This window comes from Sturnira hondurensis, unplaced genomic scaffold (genome assembly GCF_014824575.4).
Source record: "Sturnira hondurensis isolate 20B ecotype Veracruz unplaced genomic scaffold, ASM1482457v3 Scaffold0009178, whole genome shotgun sequence".
Taxonomy (NCBI): Eukaryota; Metazoa; Chordata; class Mammalia; order Chiroptera; family Phyllostomidae; genus Sturnira; species Sturnira hondurensis.
Genome location: NW_028081809.1, coordinates 1,909,793 through 1,930,963, shown reverse-complemented (window position 1 = coordinate 1,930,963; position 21,171 = coordinate 1,909,793). Strand labels below are relative to the sequence as shown.

The window sequence follows — 21,171 nt, the reverse complement described above, 5'->3', positions numbered from 1 at the left end:
CTGGAGAGCATTGTGCTGAGTGAAATAAGCCAGGCAGTGAAATACAAATACCATATGATCTCACCTATAAGTGAAACCTAATCAACAAAAGAAAAAAGGAAGCAAAATATAACGAGAGACATTGAAATTAAGAACAATCTGACAGCAACCAGAGGGGAGGTGGAGGGGATAACTGGGGGAAGGGTTATCAGGAACGACTATAAAGGACACATGGACAAAACTAAGGGGGGCATGAAAGCAAGGGAGGGAGGTGTGTTTGGCTGGGATCAGTGGGGGAGCGGTGGGGGAAAATGCAGACAACTGTAATTGAACAATAATAAAATAATTTTAAAATAATTATGGGATTTTTTTTCTAGTGCTTTATTTTGGGCAGGAAGTCTTAGGTCATTACTTTTGGCTTCTGGCAATGCTTGCTTTGTAATCTTTCCATATCTAAAGCTTAGCAATGTTCACATTGTAGAACTTGGATACCCAGCAGAATATTCCCTTTGCATTCTGGGGTCAACTACAGACTCCAGTTAAGGAAACTTCTGACTTTGCCTACATATAGCCTTAAAGCATACACCCATGCAGAGATGTGTAAGACTTCTGGTTATGTGTCTCAGTTTCTACAACTGCCCTAATTATTTGAATGTTTTTATTAGCTCCCTCTTCACCTACAGGTGAGGCCAAAGATGTACACTGGGAAAAAGTCTCTATGATTACTCCCAGGGTCCTCATTGTTATAGCCCTACTTTAAACAGCTTTCTCCTGTTTTACATGTCTAAAGACTATCCACTCTTCAGGAGGCTATTCCTGCCAATGCTGCCTGTTGGGCACTTGAAAGCATGTTCATTTAAACATCAATAACTAGGAGTCTTCATTGACCTCATACTGCTTAATTCCTAACTTAGTCTTGACCCCAGCTTCAAACCCTGGTGAAAAGTCAATAAAAGTAGCAAACAATGTTATGTTATTCTTGGAAGACTTTGTGAAACAATGAGAGGGTTTAACAATAGTTAATTGTGATTTAATAGTTGCTAACAAGTATTGTGTGTTTACAATGTGGCAAGCAATGTCCACGCCTGCTCTCATTCAATTTGCGTAACAACTAAATGAGGTAGGCACTATCATTAACCCTGTTTTACAGGGGAGGAACTGTGGTTTACAGAGGTAAAGTATTTAACCTGAGGCCACACGCTGGCTACAGGGTTCGTGTCAGCCATTCCCAGAGTCTGTGTGCTCTCCATGTAGAACATCAAATTGCAAAACTAGGACTGCCACTTTAGTGTGGGGGATGCTGGTATGGAGTTGTGAAGGAATGTCCAGCAAATTGATAGGTCTGTAGTTATTCTACAGAAGTGCTCTGTTAGAATGGAATAAACAGTGCTTGCAAAAACTACCCTGATAAGAATAGAGCCTGAGAATCTAATTAAAACAAATAGGTTAGTGAACATCAAAACAACCTGTCAGAACAGGGTGAGGAGCAAAGGGATATCATTTTGTCATGTAAGCAATGATGTTTAATACATGATGAATAAAAGTGGGTATTAGCAACTATTGAGAAGCTTCCTAGAGAAACTATATTAAAGTTGACAAAATGAAATGTAACACTCCTGCAAGCCTGTGCAAAATTAACCTTCTAGGCCCAGTTGGAACAGGTGTTTCCACGGGAATCACTGACTAGATACATTAGGTGGGTAATCATGTTACAGACTTTACCCCCAATAAGGATTCTAATAGTCCAAACCCAGGCCTTCCACAGACATCATTGTACTTGAGGATCTTTTATGGAAGTGAAATGAACTTGTAGTAGGAATAAAATTTGGTAAGTTACATGGTGGTCCTGCTGCCTTGCCTTCTTAGACAAGCCTAAAGCCAAAAGGGTGAGGACTACTTTATTTATACAAACAGTTCTGAGGACACTCACTTATCTGAGGGGCAAAAATAAATTTCCTCTTAACTTTTTGAGACAAAATATAGCTACAGGAAATTATTGTGAGATTGAGTAGTCTTTCACTTCTTAGCCTTTTAACCTAATCTGACCAGTGTAAGCATAGAAAGATATCCAGGAATTGCTAATGTCAAGGTTTACAATCGAAGGTGACACGGTCTAAAATACCACTCCCAAGGACTGTGATGACAAAGGAGGAATGTTCGTGTAGCCTACCACAGTGGCTTCCCACAGTGACAATATATAAATGGAGTTCTCATGTATTTGCTCTGTATACTGTCAGTCAGCAATGCTGGATAATGCCCAGCACACTAAGTACTCAACAAATGCTGGTTGGGACTACGTTTAAATATTTAAATAGTGTCTGAGCTGGTCAAGGCTTTGGGTTGGATTTTAAGGAATGAATTTTAGCAATGAAGAAGGGATTAGTTCAAATCAGAGAGGAAAGCACATGCAAAGGGGTGAGGATGACTTTGAAGTTCTCACTGAGGCAGATGCATGGCCTATGGTGCCATACACTCAGCAAGATGGCGGACGGAGTAGAAGGTGTCAGTCAAATTAATAGCACACACATGATATTTTGCAACAAACTGGGAAATTCATAAAGCTGCCCTTCTCCATGTTTACACGACTGGAATCCTCCTATAACCTTTTCTTGTTGGTACATTTTGTGGCTGTCCTAGAGCCTGAGTCTTTGTCTATTTTCACTTTTCTTATTTACTGCAGTGTGGTGTTGTTTACTATATAGGCTGAGGGATGATCATGAGATAACTCTCCAAAAGCAAGAATTTTATTTCAAATGTTTTATTATCATATTCATGTAATATGTAGGCTGTCATTTTTCTTTTTTATTTCTCACTAAAGCCCAATATGTTTGTGTATTAATGTTTTGTAAATGAGGAAATCAAGACATTAAAATATAGCATTATTCAAGGATGGGGGACAGGTGGTTTTAAAATTAAAGTTCCCCAACCTAAAGCAAAAAACTGAATGTGACTCTGGAATGGGAAGCTACGCAGCTGGGAGAAGTGGCTCAAGCATGAGTGATAGCAACTGTGTCTCTGGAGAGGAGAGCAAAGCGACATGGCTCTTTAATAAGTCAATGTCTCTCAAAATGTGAATTTTCTAGATTATTTCCCTAAATGTGCATTTTCCAAATTGTAAATCTGTTAGATAATCACAATACATGTTAGTAGGGAAAGGGTCTGAGAAGACCAGCAACAAAGGACAACTAACATCATATAACCTAGATTTGATCAAATTTATTTGACTCTGGAATGCATTTTTTTAATGGGAAATCTATTCTCATCTTCTAGGAAGGTGTGGGAAATGTTGAATTCAGAAACCAATGTTTAATTTCATGGTATTTGGTATATGCTTGGTGATCAATAAATGCTTTTTTTAGTTTTTAGAAGTAATTTTCTAATAACAAAATTATTAATTATCAAGTTTTTTTAAACATGGATTTTTAAAAAGCAAAGTAGCCATGACCTTCAGAATCAGAACAAAACCTCAGAATTGAAAAGAATGTGGTTTTCTTAACATCTACTAAACATAATTTTTATTTTCCTTTATTCCCTGTGCTGTACCTCACATCTCTGGGACTATTTGTGACTACCAATCTGTAACCACCTTCCTCACCAAGCCACCCAGCCCCTCTCCCCTCCTGCGACCACCATCCATCTGTTCTTATTGTCTATGAGTCTGCATACATTCTGTTAGTTAATTTTTTCTTCACATTCCACATGTAAGTGAAATCACCATTTGTGACAGCGTGGATGGCCCTAAAAATAATTTTTAAAATTTTTATCATCTCATGGCCTGCCCAATCGTGAGAAAAATTGTTCTCTGAAACTGTTAATTCTGCTTAGATGCCTTCTTAGTGTAAAATTTAATCATCTCATTTTCTTCAAAAGCAGAGAGTAGATTAATTGCTGAAAGGGAAAAAATGGCTTGTTACATGGGTGGGAAAGTGCAGAGTCCTGGGTGAACTGCTGAAGATATGACAGTGAAGACGGAAGCATGAATTATAGAGTTTGTGTATTTACCAAAAAAGAGTTAATTTTTCATATAACACTATTTTTCACTTTGTTTTGCAGTTTATTTGGTTTTGTGGAATGAAAATGTGTTCTTCAGACAAATACCGTATGATCTCACCTTTAACAGGAAGCTAAAAGACAAAACAAAGAAGCAAGCAAAATATAACCAAAGACACTGAATTAGAGAACAGGAGGGCAGTGACCAGAGGGGAGAGGGGAGGGAATTTCAGGAGAAATAGGGGAGGGATTTAGAGGAACAAATATAAAGGATACATGGATAACAACTAAGAAGGGTGGAAATGGGAGGGAGAGGGGAGCACAGGGTGGGTTGGGATGGGAGTAATAGACAGAAAACTGTACTTGAAAAATAATTAAATAAATTTTAAAAAGAAGAAGAAAAAAGAAAATGTGTTCTTCAGGCAAAATGGTTCAGATTTTGGCTCCACCACTCCCTGGCTATTTAACTCTAAGCAAGTCTCTGAGCTTCCAACTCCTCTGTGTAAAATGACATCAATCACAGAGTGCTAGAATACAGCCTCCCTCATTCTGACATTTAGAAATCTTCAGGATTTCTACTCTAAAGCAAAGTTTCCCAGCAGACATGCCCCATTCCACAGTTCTAAGGACAGATACCCATCAGAAAAGAGATCTACCAACAATAAGCACATGAAATGCATACAGTCACTTAATCTTTCTGCCTTAAATGAAAAATGTAAAACTGAGGATCACCATGTAGACAAGGAGAACAGCAGCACGAAAAAGAAAATCCAAAAGAAACAAAAACTCATCCAGAAATAAACAAAGCACAATTAAGCAATGAAAGACAACACTAAAAGCACTCTAATTAATATGCCAGGGTGGGTTGGAGAAAATATTATACCCTTAAAATTAGAACAAATGCTAAGAAAAAGAAACAATTAGAGAATAAGAGAGAATGCTTCCAGATTAACAAAAATGAGACTGCTTGAAAAACATTTTAATTAAAGAAGGACTAGAAATAAACCTGAAGATTCTCTTGACACTATCAGAATACAGAGAGAAAAAAAATAAAGAAATGGAAAGAGATCAGTCTAAAGCCTGGAAGACCAGCTTAGGAAGTGTTCATACAGGGTTAGAGAAAAAAATTATCAAAAAAATACTTGAAGAAAAATGTCCAAAACTGGAGAACAAAGATTCTTCAGAATTAAAAGAGCTTCCTGAGTGCACAGGACAAGGAATGAAAAGAGAGCCATATCTAGGAACATCTTTGATTCAGAGTACCAAAGAAATGAAGAAACTTCCAGAGACTTTTATCCCCAGATAGATATCAATCATGCATGCGGGCATAATAATGATATTTTCAGAGAGGAAGATCTCAGAAAATTTACCTCCCATACATGTTTTCTTTTAAAGTGCTCAAAGATATACTCCAGAAGAATAAAAGAGTAGAATAAAGAGTTTGTGGAGTCTAGTAATGTATGGTTCCAATTCAGACTCCTGATAGCAGTGGAAAAAATTTACAATGTGACAATTGCATAGCAGGCTTAGAGAGCAATCAGGACAAACTGGAACAGGGGGATGTTGGGGAGAAACTGGGGGTGAGGGGTCTCTATCAGAAAAGGGGGACTTAATAGACAAGACAGAGTTGGGAAAATTAACCACAAAGGGGAATAATGCAAGAAAAACAACAGAATCTATTGGAAACTCCAGGGATCAGTGGTAGGGTAGAAGAATGTATAATGAGGCTGAATGTATAATAAAATTATAATTTATATATGAAGCAAACTAAAATATGGCAATATTAAAGGATAAAAACAGAGACAAATTTTTCTGAATCTTGATGCTGGAAATATCTTTTCTTGATTGGCCCAGGGGCTATGATGGTAGATTTATTAAAAAGGACATATTCTTGCCCTCGCTGGTGTAACTCAGTGGATTGAGTGCGGGCTGCGAATCAAAGGGTCGCCAGCTCGATTCCCGGTCAGGGCACATGTCTGGGGTGGGTGCCAGGTCCCCCAGTGGGAAGCCAACCACACATTGATCTTTCCCTCCTTCCCTTTTCCCTCCCCCTCTTTTTCCCTCCCCTCCTCTCTCTCTAAAAATAAATAATTTTTTTTAAATTTTAAAACGAATATATTTCTGACATATGTCTTGATCAGTCTATGGATGAATCATGAAAACTTGCTTGCAATTTCAGAACCAAATGTAAAGTAAATGTTTATCTGACAAAGTGGGACATGGAAGGTGGAGGAAAGGGCAGGAGCACCAATAACTTTATCTCTTTTTTGCCATTATGAAATTAATTTTATTTTATTATTTTTTAATTTTTCTCTCTCTTTTTAAAACCAATTATTTATTTATTTTTAGAGAGAGGTGAAGGGAGAGAGAAAGAGAGAGAGAGAAACATCAATGTGTGGCTGCCTCTCACATACCCCTTACTGGAGATCAGGCCAGCAACCCAGGCATGTGCCCTGACTGGGAATCGAATCACCGACCCTCTGATTCTCAGGCCAGAGCTCAGTCCGCTGAGCCACACCAACCAGAAATCTCTCTTTTTAAAAACCTGTTGTTCAAGTACAGTTGTCTCCGTTTCCCCCCACCACTCCCTCACGCCCCAGCCATCCCCACCTCCCACCTTTGATTTTACCCACCCTTTGGCTTTGTCCATAGGTCCTTTATACATGTTCATTTACAAACCCTTTCCCTTCTTTTCCATGTTATTTTCCTCCCCTCTGGTTACTGTCTGTTTGTTCTTAATCTCAATGTCTCTGGTTATATGTTGCTTGCTTGTTCATTTTGTTGATTCGATTCCACTTATAGGTGAGATCGTATGGTATTTGTCTTTCACTGCCTGGCTTATTTCACTTAGCATACTGCTCTCCAATTCCATCCATGCTGTCGTGAAGGATAGGAGCTCCTTCTTTCTCTCTGCTGCGTAGTGTTCCGTTGCATAAATGTACTACAATTTATTGATCCACTCATTTACTGATAGGCACCTAGGGTGCTTTCAGCACTTGGCTAATGTAAATTGTACTCCTATGAACATTGGGGTGTATAGGTTATTTTTGATCGGTATTTCAGGATTCTTAGGGTATAATCCCAGCAGTGGAATTGTCAGGTCAAAAGGCAGTTCCATTGGAGTTTCCTGAGGAAATTCCACACTGTTTTCCACAGTGGCTATACCAGTCTGCATTCCCACCAACAATATACTAGGATTCCCTTTTCTCCAAAAACTCATCGGCACTTATTGTTTGTTGATTTGTTTATGATGGCCATTTTGACCAGTGTGAAGTAGTACCTCATTGTGGTTTTAGTTTGCATCTCTCTGATGGCTAGTGATGCTGAACATCCTTTCATATGTCTCTGTATGTCCTCCTTGGAGAAGTGTGTGTTCAAGTCCTTTGTCCATTTTTTAATTGGACTTTTTTCATCTTCCTGGAGTGGAGTCGTGTGAGTTCTTTATGTATTTTAAAGATCAAACCCTTGTTGGAGATATCATTGGCAAATATAATTTCTATACAGTGGTTCCCTTTTCGTTTTCCTGATGTTTTCTTTAGCCGCACAGAAGCTTTTTAATTTGATGGCATCCCATTTTTTTAATTCTCTCCTTTATGTCCCTTGCTCTAGGGGACATACCAGTGAAGATAATGCTGCATGGAATATCTGAGATTTGTGTGCCTATGTTCTCCTCTAGGACTTTTATGGTTATCCCAACTTATATTTAAGTCTTTTATCTATCTTGAGTTTATTTTGGTGTATGTTGTAAGTCGGTGGTCAAGTTTCTTTCTTTTTTTTTTTTTTTTTTGCATATACTGTTCAGGTGTCCCAACACCATTTGTTGAAGAGGCTATTTGCATGCCATTTTATGTTTTTGTCCCCTTTGTCACATATTAATTGACCACAGAGACTTGAATTTATTTCTGGGCTCTCTATTCTGTAACTCTAATAAAAAATAGAGTTATAGGAATGTTGTCTATATGGAGGGAAGAGCAAAATATTGAAAAATGGAAATGATCCCTTAGAACAGGATCTTCGTCTGTCTCATTTGCTGCACAGTGTATCTCTAGTACCTAGAATGGTGCTTTCACACCTGCTTGATAAATGGTGAGCAAAACGAAGTTGACTCTGGGGCGTGGGACTGGGAGTGAGGCTATCTCTTCCCAACATCAAATGGTGAAGATGAAGATGTTATTTTGATGAAAAAATTATAATTGTGAGAGTACATGGAAGAATGGAGCATGCTGTGGATAGTAGTGATTTCCTTGGGGAGGTGACAGATAAGGTGGAACCTGAAGGAAGAACCAGCCAGGGGAAGGAAGAGAGTGTTCCAGGCTAAGAGAACATATGTGAAAATGTCAGGTAGGAAGGAGATCCAGAAGGCTGGGGCAGAGTGGAATGTAGAAGGAAAGTGGGATGTAGGAGGATGTAAAGTGGGGTGTAGGAGGAAAGCTCTGTGAGAGCCTGGTAAAGAAGATGAGGCCACACTGAGGATGCTGAAGAAATGCGACATGAGGCTTGTGACTTGTTCATACCTCATTACCACCAGCGAGGCTGGGCACTCCTGTGCATGCACTTGGGACCAGAGCTTCCAAATAGCTCTGTGTTTGACAGATAAGGAATATACTGAGCTTTTGATTTTTTTTTTTTTTGAGAGAGAGAGAAAAAGGAAAGGGGAGAAAGAGAGAGAGAGAGATTGATTTGTTGTTCCACCTGCTCATGCATTCATTGGTTGATTCTTGTTTGTGCCCTGGCTGGGGATCAAACATTGACATATTGGGACAAAGATCTAACCAACTGAGCTAACCAGCCAGAGCTGTACTGGACCTTTGGATTTGATTTTCAGTATCTAATAACTTAGAGCTACCACAAAAAAAAATGTTACATATTAGATAACCTAGTAGAATCTGGTCAACTTACTGCATACATTGTGTACTTAAGGCATAAGCTGAGTGAAACGTGCTGAGATTGTTGGGGAAAATGGCTGGATTTCCTTATTAGCAAAGTATTGGTGCTTGTCTGGAAGTCGTGGTGCTGTTTCAGCATGGATGTAGAAAACATTATCAGGACGATTTAGGCATTGATTGGTGGCAAAGCTTGTTCTAATCAAGAAGGCAGAGAAGTGTTTACTGGGCTCTCAGGAGTATGGGACCGGGCCAGATGCCAATGATAATTGGAAAGATATGGGCTCTACCGTGAAGAAGGGCCTATTCTTAGAAGACCGAAATAGATGTGGATGAACCCAAATCCAGATTCTCACAAAGCACAAAGGCTGCATGGGGATTAGCCTGGTGCTCTGGGAAGCTGAATGAACTCTTCCAATCCACTAGGGTCCTTGTTAGTGCATCGAAACAGTAATTTACTCAACGAGGAGAGTGTGTGTCGCTTTCGAAGGCACTTAACTTCCTCCCAGGATGTTGGTTGCACACCAGGGGAATCCAGCTCACTAATCTTTAACACTTGTCATAATTATTTTTCCTTCAATAATACTATTTCCCCCCTGAGAAACTCAAAATTATTACATAAGAAATGTAGAAATAGAAGTGTGTGATATTTTTTAAATAAAATGTAGTCAGTGGCCCCAGGGAATTTTTGTAGCAAAAGCCTCTCAAATCAATTATATTTTCTCATTTCTGGTTCCAATAATTGAATATTTTATTTCTATATTTATTTAAGTTCTTTCAAAATGAAAAGGTGGAGTTGTGTTGACACACTGAGGAAGGAGGGTATTATTAATTAAAGCTGTTTAAAGTCTAAGATGAAAACAGTGCTGAAGCATATAAATTTGCTTCAATGAGCTGTCAGGCTGCTCTGTGAGGTTGCAGGAATATTGTTGGCAATCCCGGGGGGTGGCCCAGCAGTGCCTCATCCCCTCGTCTCTAGGAGGTAAGTCTGCAGTCACAGTTCATCTAGTCACAGAAAAAGTATATGATGCACCCAGGTGTTTAGGGCCTGTGATGCACCTCTTTAGAAAATCCAGGACTACTGACCTGCGTTTGTCCCATTTTGATCAGAACGTTCAGGACTACTCTCTTTGTCTGTCACTTCAGCTGAGTGCTCATTGTCATCTGCTTCCATTGTCTAGTCTGATTCTAACATCATTGCTCTGACATGGGTGGGATGTTGTTGGTGGTTATTCCTTTTTAATTGGTAAAGAACACCTGCTTTGAAAAGGTTAAGGACACCTGCCCAGGGTCACAGGGTTTCTGGGCAGTAGAGCCAGACCATCTGGGGAGGTTTGATTTCTGGAGGGTACTTCTTGCTGACTCCCTGACCTCAGGCCCCACTTTGCCTGACCTCAGAGTTTCCACCATTCCTCGACACCCCTGCTACACACTGCTCTGGATGCCTGAATCAGCAAAGCCTAAGAAGAGCTCCAAGGAGATTTTGCTCCAACTAGTTGTTGATATCTCCCAGAGATATGGAGAACTCTCGAGAAATATGACATTCTCACACAGGAGCTGGCATTAGTTGGAAAACAATTAACTATGGAGTAGGTGGATCTTTGACCCTCTCTTGCTAGTTTCCTTTCTCAACTGCGACTCCTTCATAACAGGTATGACCAATACCACCCCTAGTTCTTGTTTTTTCTCTCTCTCTGTCTCCTCTCCCTTCCCTTGTCCCTCTCTCCTTATCCTTTCCTCCCTCCCCCCACCCATTCTTACAAGGAAAGCTCTCAAGAGCTTTCTGATGCTTTCTTGTGATTGGTTAAGGATGATCATAGTGACCCAGTCAAAGGTTAATTTCAGAGTTTAAACGATGAGTTTACCAGAGTCTGCATCTTTCAGCCTATGCTAGTGGAGATTAATGAAATTGTTGACTATTGTTCCTTGGCCCAGAGAATGCTCTGAATACAAAGAATTATAATCTGTGTGTCTAAATCACATATTCCTATATTTATTCACTGTGACACTAGAAGGCAAAATGGGAAATAAGGGTCAAAATTACCAAGCAGCTGATTTTGGTTTGAAATGAAGGACTTCCAACTAATTAGAACTCTTTGAAAAAGGTATGGCTCTATTAAGGGGCCTTAAGGTTTCTGTTGGCCAGGGATGGTTAAACAGAACAGATGACTACTCAATCGGAATGTGCTGGAAAAGAAGAAAAAGGTTGGAATAGATGACCTCTAAGATCTCAACACTGAGAGATTTAATTTGTTTATTCCTCCTATGGGCACGTTTCTGGAGCACACAGAGAGGGAGCTGGGTCAGGGGTCAGGGCTATGGTCAGGCATCTCCAGTCCAGCTGTCACCTTTGTTAACCTAAGCTGCTCATCCACTGAGTCCAGCCAGGCATGTGTCGGCTGTGGCACCAAGTGGAGAAGCTGGGCAGAATGCAGGTCCACAGCTCATGGGTCAGAGTCGTCCTGATTTCAGCTACATTGTCACCATTGACAAACTTAACAGTTTAACAGCAGCATTCACTTAACTAAACCACAGTGTCTATTTTGATGAGATTCTGAAACAAAAGTCTCTAATGAGTTTTCCCTCCAGAGTCATAGGAAAATACGGCAGGGCTATCATCGTATCATTTGAATGTGTACCCACTTGCCAATTACTCTGGAGTGATGCTCCTTAATGTAAAAAAAAAAAAAAAATTAGCTGAACCCAAACTGTAAATCGTATATTTGACACCTTAGTTGAGACAAAGACTGGCTATTTAGGCACAAACACCAGCCTAGCAGTTTTCCCTCACACACATCCTGTAACTATAACCACACACATACACGCAATCCACATTATGAGCAAGAAATGATCTGGCCAATCCAATGGACAATTCACTCTTCAGAAAAGCAACAGGGCCTGTTCGACATGCATGCTCTTTTCCAGGTTACTTGGAGCTATTTAGAAAATTACTATTGTGGTTCACAAAATGCTCCACCAATTGAGGAAGGAATTAACCCTCTTCCCAGAATATCTAATTTGTTCATTCTTCAAGTAATTGGCATGTTAAAGTTGATGCAGTTCCAGTGTCTAAATAATAAAAAATAGCTACTTTTTACTGAGTGTTTAGTATGTTCCAGGCACTCTGCATACATTACATTGTAACCACACTAAATCCTCACAACAACCGAGATATATTATTATCCCTATTTTTACCAGAGAGTAAAATGAGACTCAGAGACAAAGTAATTTGCCCACAGTGAAATAGCTCTATTGCCTGGTACACAAGAAGTACTGGATGAATGATCATTAATATTATTTTATACAAGGAGGCACAGCTGGGATTTGAGTCAAGGCCTAACACTCATCAAAGCACTTACTCTTAGCCTCAGTGTGGTTCTGCCTCATACAATGGCACTGTCCATGAAAAGGAGGTGTGTCTCAGCCAAGCGTCACTGGCAGGATCCCTGTTTCAAAGAAGGCATATTCTATGCCACACTTTGAGCAGTTCCATATTAGTTAAAAGCATGTAGCACAATGAAGATAGTAGTAGCCTCCAAACTTGGATAGGGGGCACAGATAAGTTTGTAGAAGTTCATCGATACATTCAGGATTAATGGAATCTATAGCTCGATCCTCAGTTTGCAGGTGTCATTCTTCCTAAAAATTGCTCTCTAGGCAAGGCTCCATGCAGCTTCCTGTCCCCACCTCCCATGCCCCAAAGATCTCTGCTGCACCAGGCACTCCCATCACCAGGCCTGTCTTGTGTACATGCATAAGACATCTGCTCTGAAGGGTGCAGCCCTGGGGGCTCAGGGCTTGGTGAGTTGCTGCTGCCTTTGTGAATTACAGAAAAGGTGTCCTTTCCTTCTGGTTAATGGAATGTGGGCTGGATTTTATTTTCTCCCATTGCACTCAGCAGTGTGCTCCTGTGCAAGTCACTGTCTGCACAAATCATGTCCCGTGTATGAAAGAGCCACACACCAAAGGGGCAGTTTCAAATTTCAGTTGAGAAGACAGAGGGGCATTTGCCAGCTGAGAAGGTCAACCACTCACTCTTTGTTTCTAAATAAAGATTGTCAAGCATCTCCTAAACTACAAAAAGAAAATTGCAGGCCAGCCAACAATAAAGATTGAATAATAGACTCATAAAATGAATGGCCAGAAATTCCCCAGCAACATTTTCAGCCCAAGGGTTTCTCTAGACCTCAGATTGTAAATATGCTATTTGGGAAAAAAAAAACGGACCTGGCATTCCAGTTCTCCAACATCCCCTTTCCTTTAAGAACAGAGCAGCTCGCTGCTCCTGGGCCACGCTTTATTGTTTTTTTCCACCAACTGAGGAAGTGCTGGTTCAGTGTGTTACACAGTGCTTTCTCAGCCCTGAAACTACTTGAATGAGTGTGACTTTCCAAGTTAGTACTGTTGATATGATATAGATGGAGTTTTCCTGGGAGAGGCAACCTTTTAAAATAGATTTCTCAAGAATTAAAGAGCTCCTACAGAAGAAAGCAGGGTGCTGCCTCTGAGGAGGGGTCGCAAGTGCATCCCGGGAAATGAAGGAATGGAAGAAATAATGGATAAACAATTAAAAGTTCCATCTGTGTGTCATGCATGGCATTAAGAGATAATAATAATACTAAAAGCCAATGGTTATTAAGCACCCACTATATGCCAGACACTGTTCTCAGAAAGTTGCGTGTATTTCCCCATTGACCCTGTATGGCATTCTGTTACAGAACAGATCTGAGGATCTCACCCGCCAACACATAGCTGTGGATTTTTTTCTTCCAGAATGCTTAGGGGGCATTTGTACTTTTTTCTATTCTGAATTTATTTGACAGACTTCTTTATGTATTAAGGACAGTATGAATTCATTGTATATTGAAGTATTTTTCTAAATTTGCTGTTCATCTTTTTATTTGTTGTGTGTTGTTTTTAACAGAGTCAAATCTACCTTTATTTTCATTTATGCTTCATTTATTTAGTACTAGGATCACAAAAACTTTTTCACCCCAAGATTATTGAATTTTTACTTGAATTTTCTCTAGTAAATTTCAAGCTTTATTATACTACTAGAACTTATAACTTATGCTTATTTACTTAATAACTTATACTTATTATACTTCTAGAACTTATTTTGGTTTAATGTATTGGGGATGCATTTAATTTTATTCTCCTCCTCACCACCTCAACAGTTAGAAAGTGTGCCAACATCATTCACTGAAAAGTTACCCATCCAGTCATTCATTTATTCAGCAAGTATTTATCCAGAACCTGCAGTGATCAGGCATTCATCTCAGTCCTGGGGATAGAGGCAGATCATGGCAACTAAATGTCATAGATCAGGTGGTGCCAACAGTGGACAAGGAGGAGCTGGACAAGGAGGGGCTGGAATGGCTATCTTATACAGGGTCAGGGAAGGTCTCTCTTAAATGGTGACAGGTGGGCAGAGAACAGAAGAAAATGAGAGGTGACCTGTTCATCATGGGTTGGGCATTCCAGGCAGAAGGCACAGCAGGTGCTGGACCATGCAGTGAGATTATGCTTGGTGGGTTTAAAGAATGACAGAGAGGACTTTCTAGCTGAAACACTACCACGAACTAGGGGAGAGGGTACTAATAGAAGTCAGGAGTCAGATCATGTAGGACCTGACAGGTCATGGTAAGGACTTTGGATTATGGCACTGGGCGAGTGGAGTGGATTGGATGGCATTTCTCATAGGTGGCCATAGCAATATCCCATGTACTCTTTGTTTGCAGTGTGACAGCTGTGCCCCCATCAGAAGATGGAGTCTGTCTCTCACCCTATTTGAATCTGGGCAGACCCAGTGACTGCTTAGGATAATAAAGTAATGGCAGAAAGGATGCAATACCAGTTTTGGGAGTAGCTCCTAACTAGTCTGGTAGCTTCTTCTTCCCGCTTCTTCAAAGCCAATCATAATGGAAAGAGTGCAAAGACTCTGAGACTACCACATGAGAGCACTGGAGGATCAGACACCACATGAGGGGAGAGAGAAGCCAAGAAGCCACAGTCACCCAGCATGTGAGTGAAGAAGCTGTCCTGGCAGGAGTCCTCCAGCCCAGCCGATACCCAACTCCCCTGCTTCCTGACCATGGTGAGTAAAGTGGAAAAATTGTTTTAAGCCACCATGTTTGGGGCTAGTTGGTTATGCAGCAATAGATAATTGAAATGGTGAGGAAAGAGGCTATTGGAAGGTTTTGAGCAATCATATGATCTGACTTAAGTTTTACAAGAGTTCCTCTGGATCCGTGCTGAGAACAGAATGAGCATGAAGAAAGGGAGTGTGGAAAGGAGACCAATTTGCAGAGCAGTAAGAGTCAGGGAGGTTGAGGAAGAAGTTGGGGGAAGAGATTCAACTGAATAGATTTCAGAAGTCACGTGGATGGGATTTGCTGCCGGATTAGATGTGGGAAGTGAAACAAAGGAGTAAAGGGTGGCTTCAGGGTGCTGACCTGACGATGGTAAAATGCAGGGGACCTTTACTGAGAAGTGAGAAAGCTACAGGAGGGCCAGGGTTGGAGTTGAAGAAGTCAGGAATTCTGCTTTGGACATGTCAAGGTTATGAGGCTGAACATGCATTCAAGTAGCGATGCTGAGTGTTATTGGACAGTTGGGTGTCTAGTCAGAAAAGAGGACAGGGCTGGAAGATGTAAGTATGGACATGACTAGTATTTCAATGTTCGACTGGACCAGGTCACCTGGGGAGTAAATGTGGACACAGCAGAGAAGTTGGAGGACTGAGCTCAGGCACGCTGCCATCTAGAGATGTAGAAGAGGTAGAGGAAGAACCTGGGAAGGAGACTGAGTAGGAGTATCCAGTGAGATAGAAAGAGAAATAAGAGAATAGTGTTCTGGAGGGAGGGAAGGAGGGTGTTCCAATGAGGATGGTGTGAGTAACTGTGTCGGATCCTCTGAAGACCCAACTCAGATGAGGACTGATCATTCTTGATATTACTGTCTTCATTCTTGGTATCACTGATTCAAAAAGGTGCTTTTATCATATGCTAAATTGGCATATGTGTGAACATGTGCACACTTACTTTCTCTTCTCTCCCATTGATTTGTTTATCCATCTGGAACTACACAACCACTGAAACTTTCATACTTGACAAAGCAAGCTCTATGTGACCCCGCCCTGTCACCTTTTCTCCTTTTCCACAAAAATACTCTGGTAATTCTAATTTAAAATTCACCAGAATTTTAGATTGAAGTTTATTAAGTCCTCTTTCTTCCCAAATGCATTGGAAATTTTATTTCATGTATATTTTTGCATATAAATTGATTTGGTGAGAGTTAATATTGTCTGCTTATCTGCTCTCCACATGGTATATGTTCCCATTTATGTTTTATATCTCTAAGTAGATTTAAAAAAATATATGGGTCTCATGTGTTTTAAGTTTTTTTCTACTTATTTAAATTTTAGTGGCTTTTGTGAATTTTATCCTTTTTTTCCCATTGCATTTTCTTACTGGCTATTTTTGCTGTAAGAAATCTATTTTTCTATAAAAATTCTCTTAGTAATTCTAATGATTTTTTAGGTAATGCAAACATATTTCAACACCTTTGTTATTTTTACAGGCAAGAGATTGCACAGCTATGGAATCATATGACCAGTTCATAAGGCTGCCTAATTTCTGCTGATAAAATCCTAGTTTGGAGAATGGAATTGAATATGTCAGTATTTCAAAGTGTTTCCCAGAGAACTCCATGATTTCCAGGTGCTCTGGGAACAATTGTAGCCACACTTCTCAAATTGTCCCAGAAATTCCCTATTTCAAATATTTTTTCTCTTTGTTAACCCATGAGTCAGACCACATGTCCTTTGATCTTTGCTTCAAAAAATATTGTCACGGTATTTAGAAACAGGGACAGCCCAGGCAAAGTTATAACATATGGGATGTTTTTCCATAACTTTCCTCTCAGCATTCTTCATGGTTATGTGCGCCTGAGCACACGCATGCACTCACACACACCGTGGTGTCCTGGAGGAAAAGGGGTTTCACTAAAGTAATAACACATGTGCTGCCGCTGTGCAGCCTGCACTCGGGATCACCCCAAGGCAGGTTCATGGAAGGCTTTCGGGCTGGACAGCCTGGGTTTGAACTCCACATCTAACTGTATGCACTTGGCCAGGTCACTCAACAGTTTAGAGCCTCTGTTCTCCATATGTAAATGGAGTGTGTAATATATTAACAGGTGAGGCTGCTGTGGAGACTCAGAACCTTGCTATAAAGTGCTAGACATAGTAGGAGCTAGTGGAATGGGATTTACTACTTTGATTTAGAAGGGTGTTCCAGATCATTGCCAAGGTTCTTGAGAAAATTCATCCTGCACTCTCCACTGAAGAAGTAAAGTGACCAGGATGCGGTTGCAGGAAGTAGTGGGGTGTCAGTCTCCTGCCTCTCCCTGGTTGCACCTATCTAGACAAACAACCAATGGCTGACTTCTCGTGTCTGTAACTAACCAGCCTCCACCCAGAGATTGCCGTGCAGTAACCATGTGGAAGACATTTGTCATTTTTGCTGTCACCTTCCAACCACCCACCCCTTCCTATTACCACTCCAGTCTTGTTTTGGGGGCTGCCTCCCTGAGATAGGGCCCGAAGTCGAAAGGAGAGATCTGACCTTTTCCTGGGGACAGGAACGTGATCTGGATGCAGCTCGTCACTCTCCCTTCTTCCTGGGATTCTGTATTTTATGTAAGTGATGCCCTAGTGTGGGGAAAACTGAGCTCATGTGTGTTATAGTGGAGGCCACATTTTATGTGGCCCAGACTGTGCTCATGTTTCCATAACTGGTTTTTACTGGGGTTCTTACTGGTTCTGGCTGCCTGACTTTTGGATCCCCTCACTTGCTCAGCCCCCAGAATTGTTCCAAATGATTGCCTTTTGGTTCAGCACAGCTCAGTTGGGTTTCTCTCTTGCAACAAGAGTACTGTCTGACACAGCGAGATTCCAAGAGGAAAAATAAGAAAAGAGGTTCATCCCATTTAATAATCATTCTTTCTTACAGGGGCCAATATCCAGGGCTTGGCGGAAAGGTGAAACCGTAAAACACATGACTCAATGGGAGGCTGAGTTAAAGTTATGCATTGCCATATTAGAGAGGATTTTGGAACAGAATGCCTTTCAGTTCACAAATTTTATCACCAAAGGGGTCAAGAGGATGGAGGGATAGGAAGAGTTAGCAAATATCAGCTTACACAACTATCAAGTCATACATAAACTCTTTGTATACTTCTAGGACAACTTGAAACATTTCCTTTTTTCAGGATGGGGAAAAGTAAATGCTCTATTTTTCCTTTCTCTCTGTTCTATCCATTATCTCAGTGCTGCCCCTTGTTCCTGAAAAAGCTGACACAAAGCATTTTGCTAGTTATCTGATTGTCATCCTGCTTAACGTGTTCCGTGGTCTGCTGGCTGAAGGTAGTTTAACCAGGATCTAATTGGTAACATATTGTTGATTGAATTAAGTGCCATATGATAGAGATTTAAACCATGGTAATTTTTCCATAAAGAAAAATCTGTCAACAGGCTACAGCAGAGGAACAACAATAAATCAAATTGCCATGTTTATTAGTTATTGCGGGAGTCTAGTTGTCTTGTATTCATTACAACCCCATTTTTAGCACCAATAAAAGCTATAAAGAGGACTGTTTCTGCAAGGTGCTTTTTAATAGGTTTATATTTGTATGCAAATACCTGCTTGTATTATAATCGTGAGAAAAATGATGCTTCTTCGCTTTAAAAGGAACATGTGCTTGGGCTGTTTCTGGATGAGACATAGTATTTCTATTTCATAGTATTTCTAGCTTTTTGGAAAGCTACCTTTTAAAACTTGAGTCAATTCACTCATAATCAAAGAAAAGACAATGTAAACAACAACGAGATGATAACGTGTCCTTATCAGGTTTGCAAAATTAAAAAAAAAGATAGAATGATTACACTAAAAGGAATTATAGAATAGTCACTGCTATTTGATTTGGAATATTAAAAATGGAAATAAATTAATTTTTCAGATATGGGCCTGGTTAAATAAATTATGAAATACCATTACCAGAGAGTGCAAAGAAGCCATTTAAAAGAGTAAGTGAGATCATGTCTAATGATGTATCATTAAGAACCAAGATCATTTGTACTTTTCCTTTAACTTGCCTTTACTGGAAGTCACTTTCACCATTTTTCCTTATTATACATATAGCCTCAATGAAGTATCTAGGGTAGGTTATTACATCCACTTCACAGATAAAGAAACTGAGGCGTGGAAAAGAAAGTGATTTGTTGATGGGGTCACCAAATCACTTTGTGTCAGAGAAAGCTGACACAAAGCATTTTGCTAGTTATCTGATTGTCATCCTGCTTAACCTGTTCCGTGGTCTGCTGGCTGAAGGTAGTTTGAAGGAGTGCTGTCAACTGCTGTTGAAGGAGTGCTGCCTCTGCGGGGCTCACGAGGCAGGAGGCAAGCTTACACATCCCCACCTCCCACCTGCATCATGTCCCACCTTCCTACCATTTCTCTTCAAGTCTGGCAGCTCGATTGCACAAAAGGCAGTGGTAGCAGTAATAGTAACAATCACAATAATGGCCACTAACCCTTATTGAGCCCCATCAGGGTACCAGACCGAGCGCTTCACAGCCATCACCCTTACTGAAGAGAGAGACACTACTACTGTACCCATATCACAGATGCAGAACCCCGATGCTGAGAGGTGTAGCGAACTCCCCTAAAGCCTAGTGAGTGTGGGAGTTGGAACTTGAACCCAGAAGTCTAGTGAAGGAGCAACACATTTTTTTCCATTTTAAAGATGCAAAGTAAATTAAAATATGTGTGACATAACTAAATACTGAGGACAGACAACATCCAAAGCAAGGGAAGAGAGTCGACAGACACAAAATCAAAACCTTAGAATAGTGAGTGTTTGTGTTATCTTCACTGCAATAATCTCACCTCACCAGGGAGATGGGAAATCTTGACAGCTCTAGTTAATGGAAGGTGCCTTTCTCAACTTAGCTCCAAGGACAATGCTTTCGATAAAAGCAGACTTAATTTGTAAGAAAATAATTTGGTTATTAAGTGTGTATATCCAAGACACAGAGTGGGTTTACTCCCTCCCTTTGCCGTTGTGGGTGTTAGTTAACATTTGGCCTTCAGGTGTTCTTGTTGCAAGATCAGGGCCCAGACTAACTGAACAGTTTTCATCTCATGGACCTTTCAACTCTTTGAGAAAAAGGGATTACGGAACGCATATCTAAACATGATTTCACCTTTGCATATGGAAGACTTAAATAACAAGGAATTCACATGTTGGGGAAAAATATTCTTCATCACATCATTAGTTCTCTGGTTTCACCAACGTGGTGCCTGTTGCTATTTTGTATTAGATGATACATGTGCTTATGTGTACATATGTGTGTGCACACAGGCACATGTACATGCTGTCTAAGGAATATGGAGATAGTGCTGTTAGCCCTGATGGTAAGGAAGTCGTGTGTTCTGAGTTATTTCTGCAGGAGTGGTGGTGCCTCAGAGTGAATCACACATACTCTCTCGTTCCTGGGCCCAGGCCTATGTGAAATCATACTCTGGGGCTCGCTCTGGGGCCCTCTCTTGGGTTCTTTTTGAGGTGTAGTTAATGGCCTAAATGAGTGTCAGACATGCCTTTTCTAAGGCCCACAGGCCCAGCCACCATCCTCGATGTGTGTGAACATGTTCATACCTAGCTCATGTATTCATTACATGTTAGGCCACATGAATTCTGGGACTTTTTGGTCACATTCCAAGTCAGCCTCTGCAGTCTGCCCAGCCATTCGCCAGAGGCTGGATTATCTCCATGGAGCAGATTGGTGAGCTCCTGGCTGCCCAGCCCTGAGGAGCACCGGCCAGGCTACTCCCACTGCCCCTCAAAGGGTATACAGTAAGGTCACTTCTTTCCCACCCAAGACAGCCCTGGGGCCCAGATGCTCTCTGGTCTGGATCTTACCTCTCAGCTCACACACTCGTTTTCTTTTTCTCCCAAATTCGTCGTTCAACTTCTTTTTTCTGAGGCTGAGTGTGGCGCTCCCTTCTCACTGGTGGCTTTCTGAATGGCACTCTCTTATAAACAGGAAGAGTGTGTGTGGTCAGGACTCAAGAGTGCAGGTGTTGTTAGAGGATGTGAAAGTGTGGAGGCGAGTGACTAAACCAACCAATGGCATTTCCCCACCAGACACTCAGCTGGTCTCCTCTCACCCATTGAAGGGGAACATCTACCAGAGGCTGGAAGCAGGAGCCTGGGCCCCATTCTGGTGACTACCTGACTCAAATCAGAAGAATGTGGT

General features: G+C 40.8%; 1 protein-coding gene across 1 annotated transcript in view; it reads right to left on the bottom strand.

Annotated features, from left to right (window-relative positions):
- AFF3 (ALF transcription elongation factor 3) overlaps nucleotides 1-20,948 on the bottom strand; it is a 576,292-nt gene extending 555,344 nt beyond the window's left edge. Inside the window, exon 1 of the mRNA XM_037056780.1 lies at nucleotides 20,835-20,948. The gene's annotated coding sequence lies outside the window, so the exon portion shown is untranslated. The remainder of the gene's footprint in view (nucleotides 1-20,834) is intronic.
- Nucleotides 20,949-21,171: the final 223 nt, after the last annotated feature.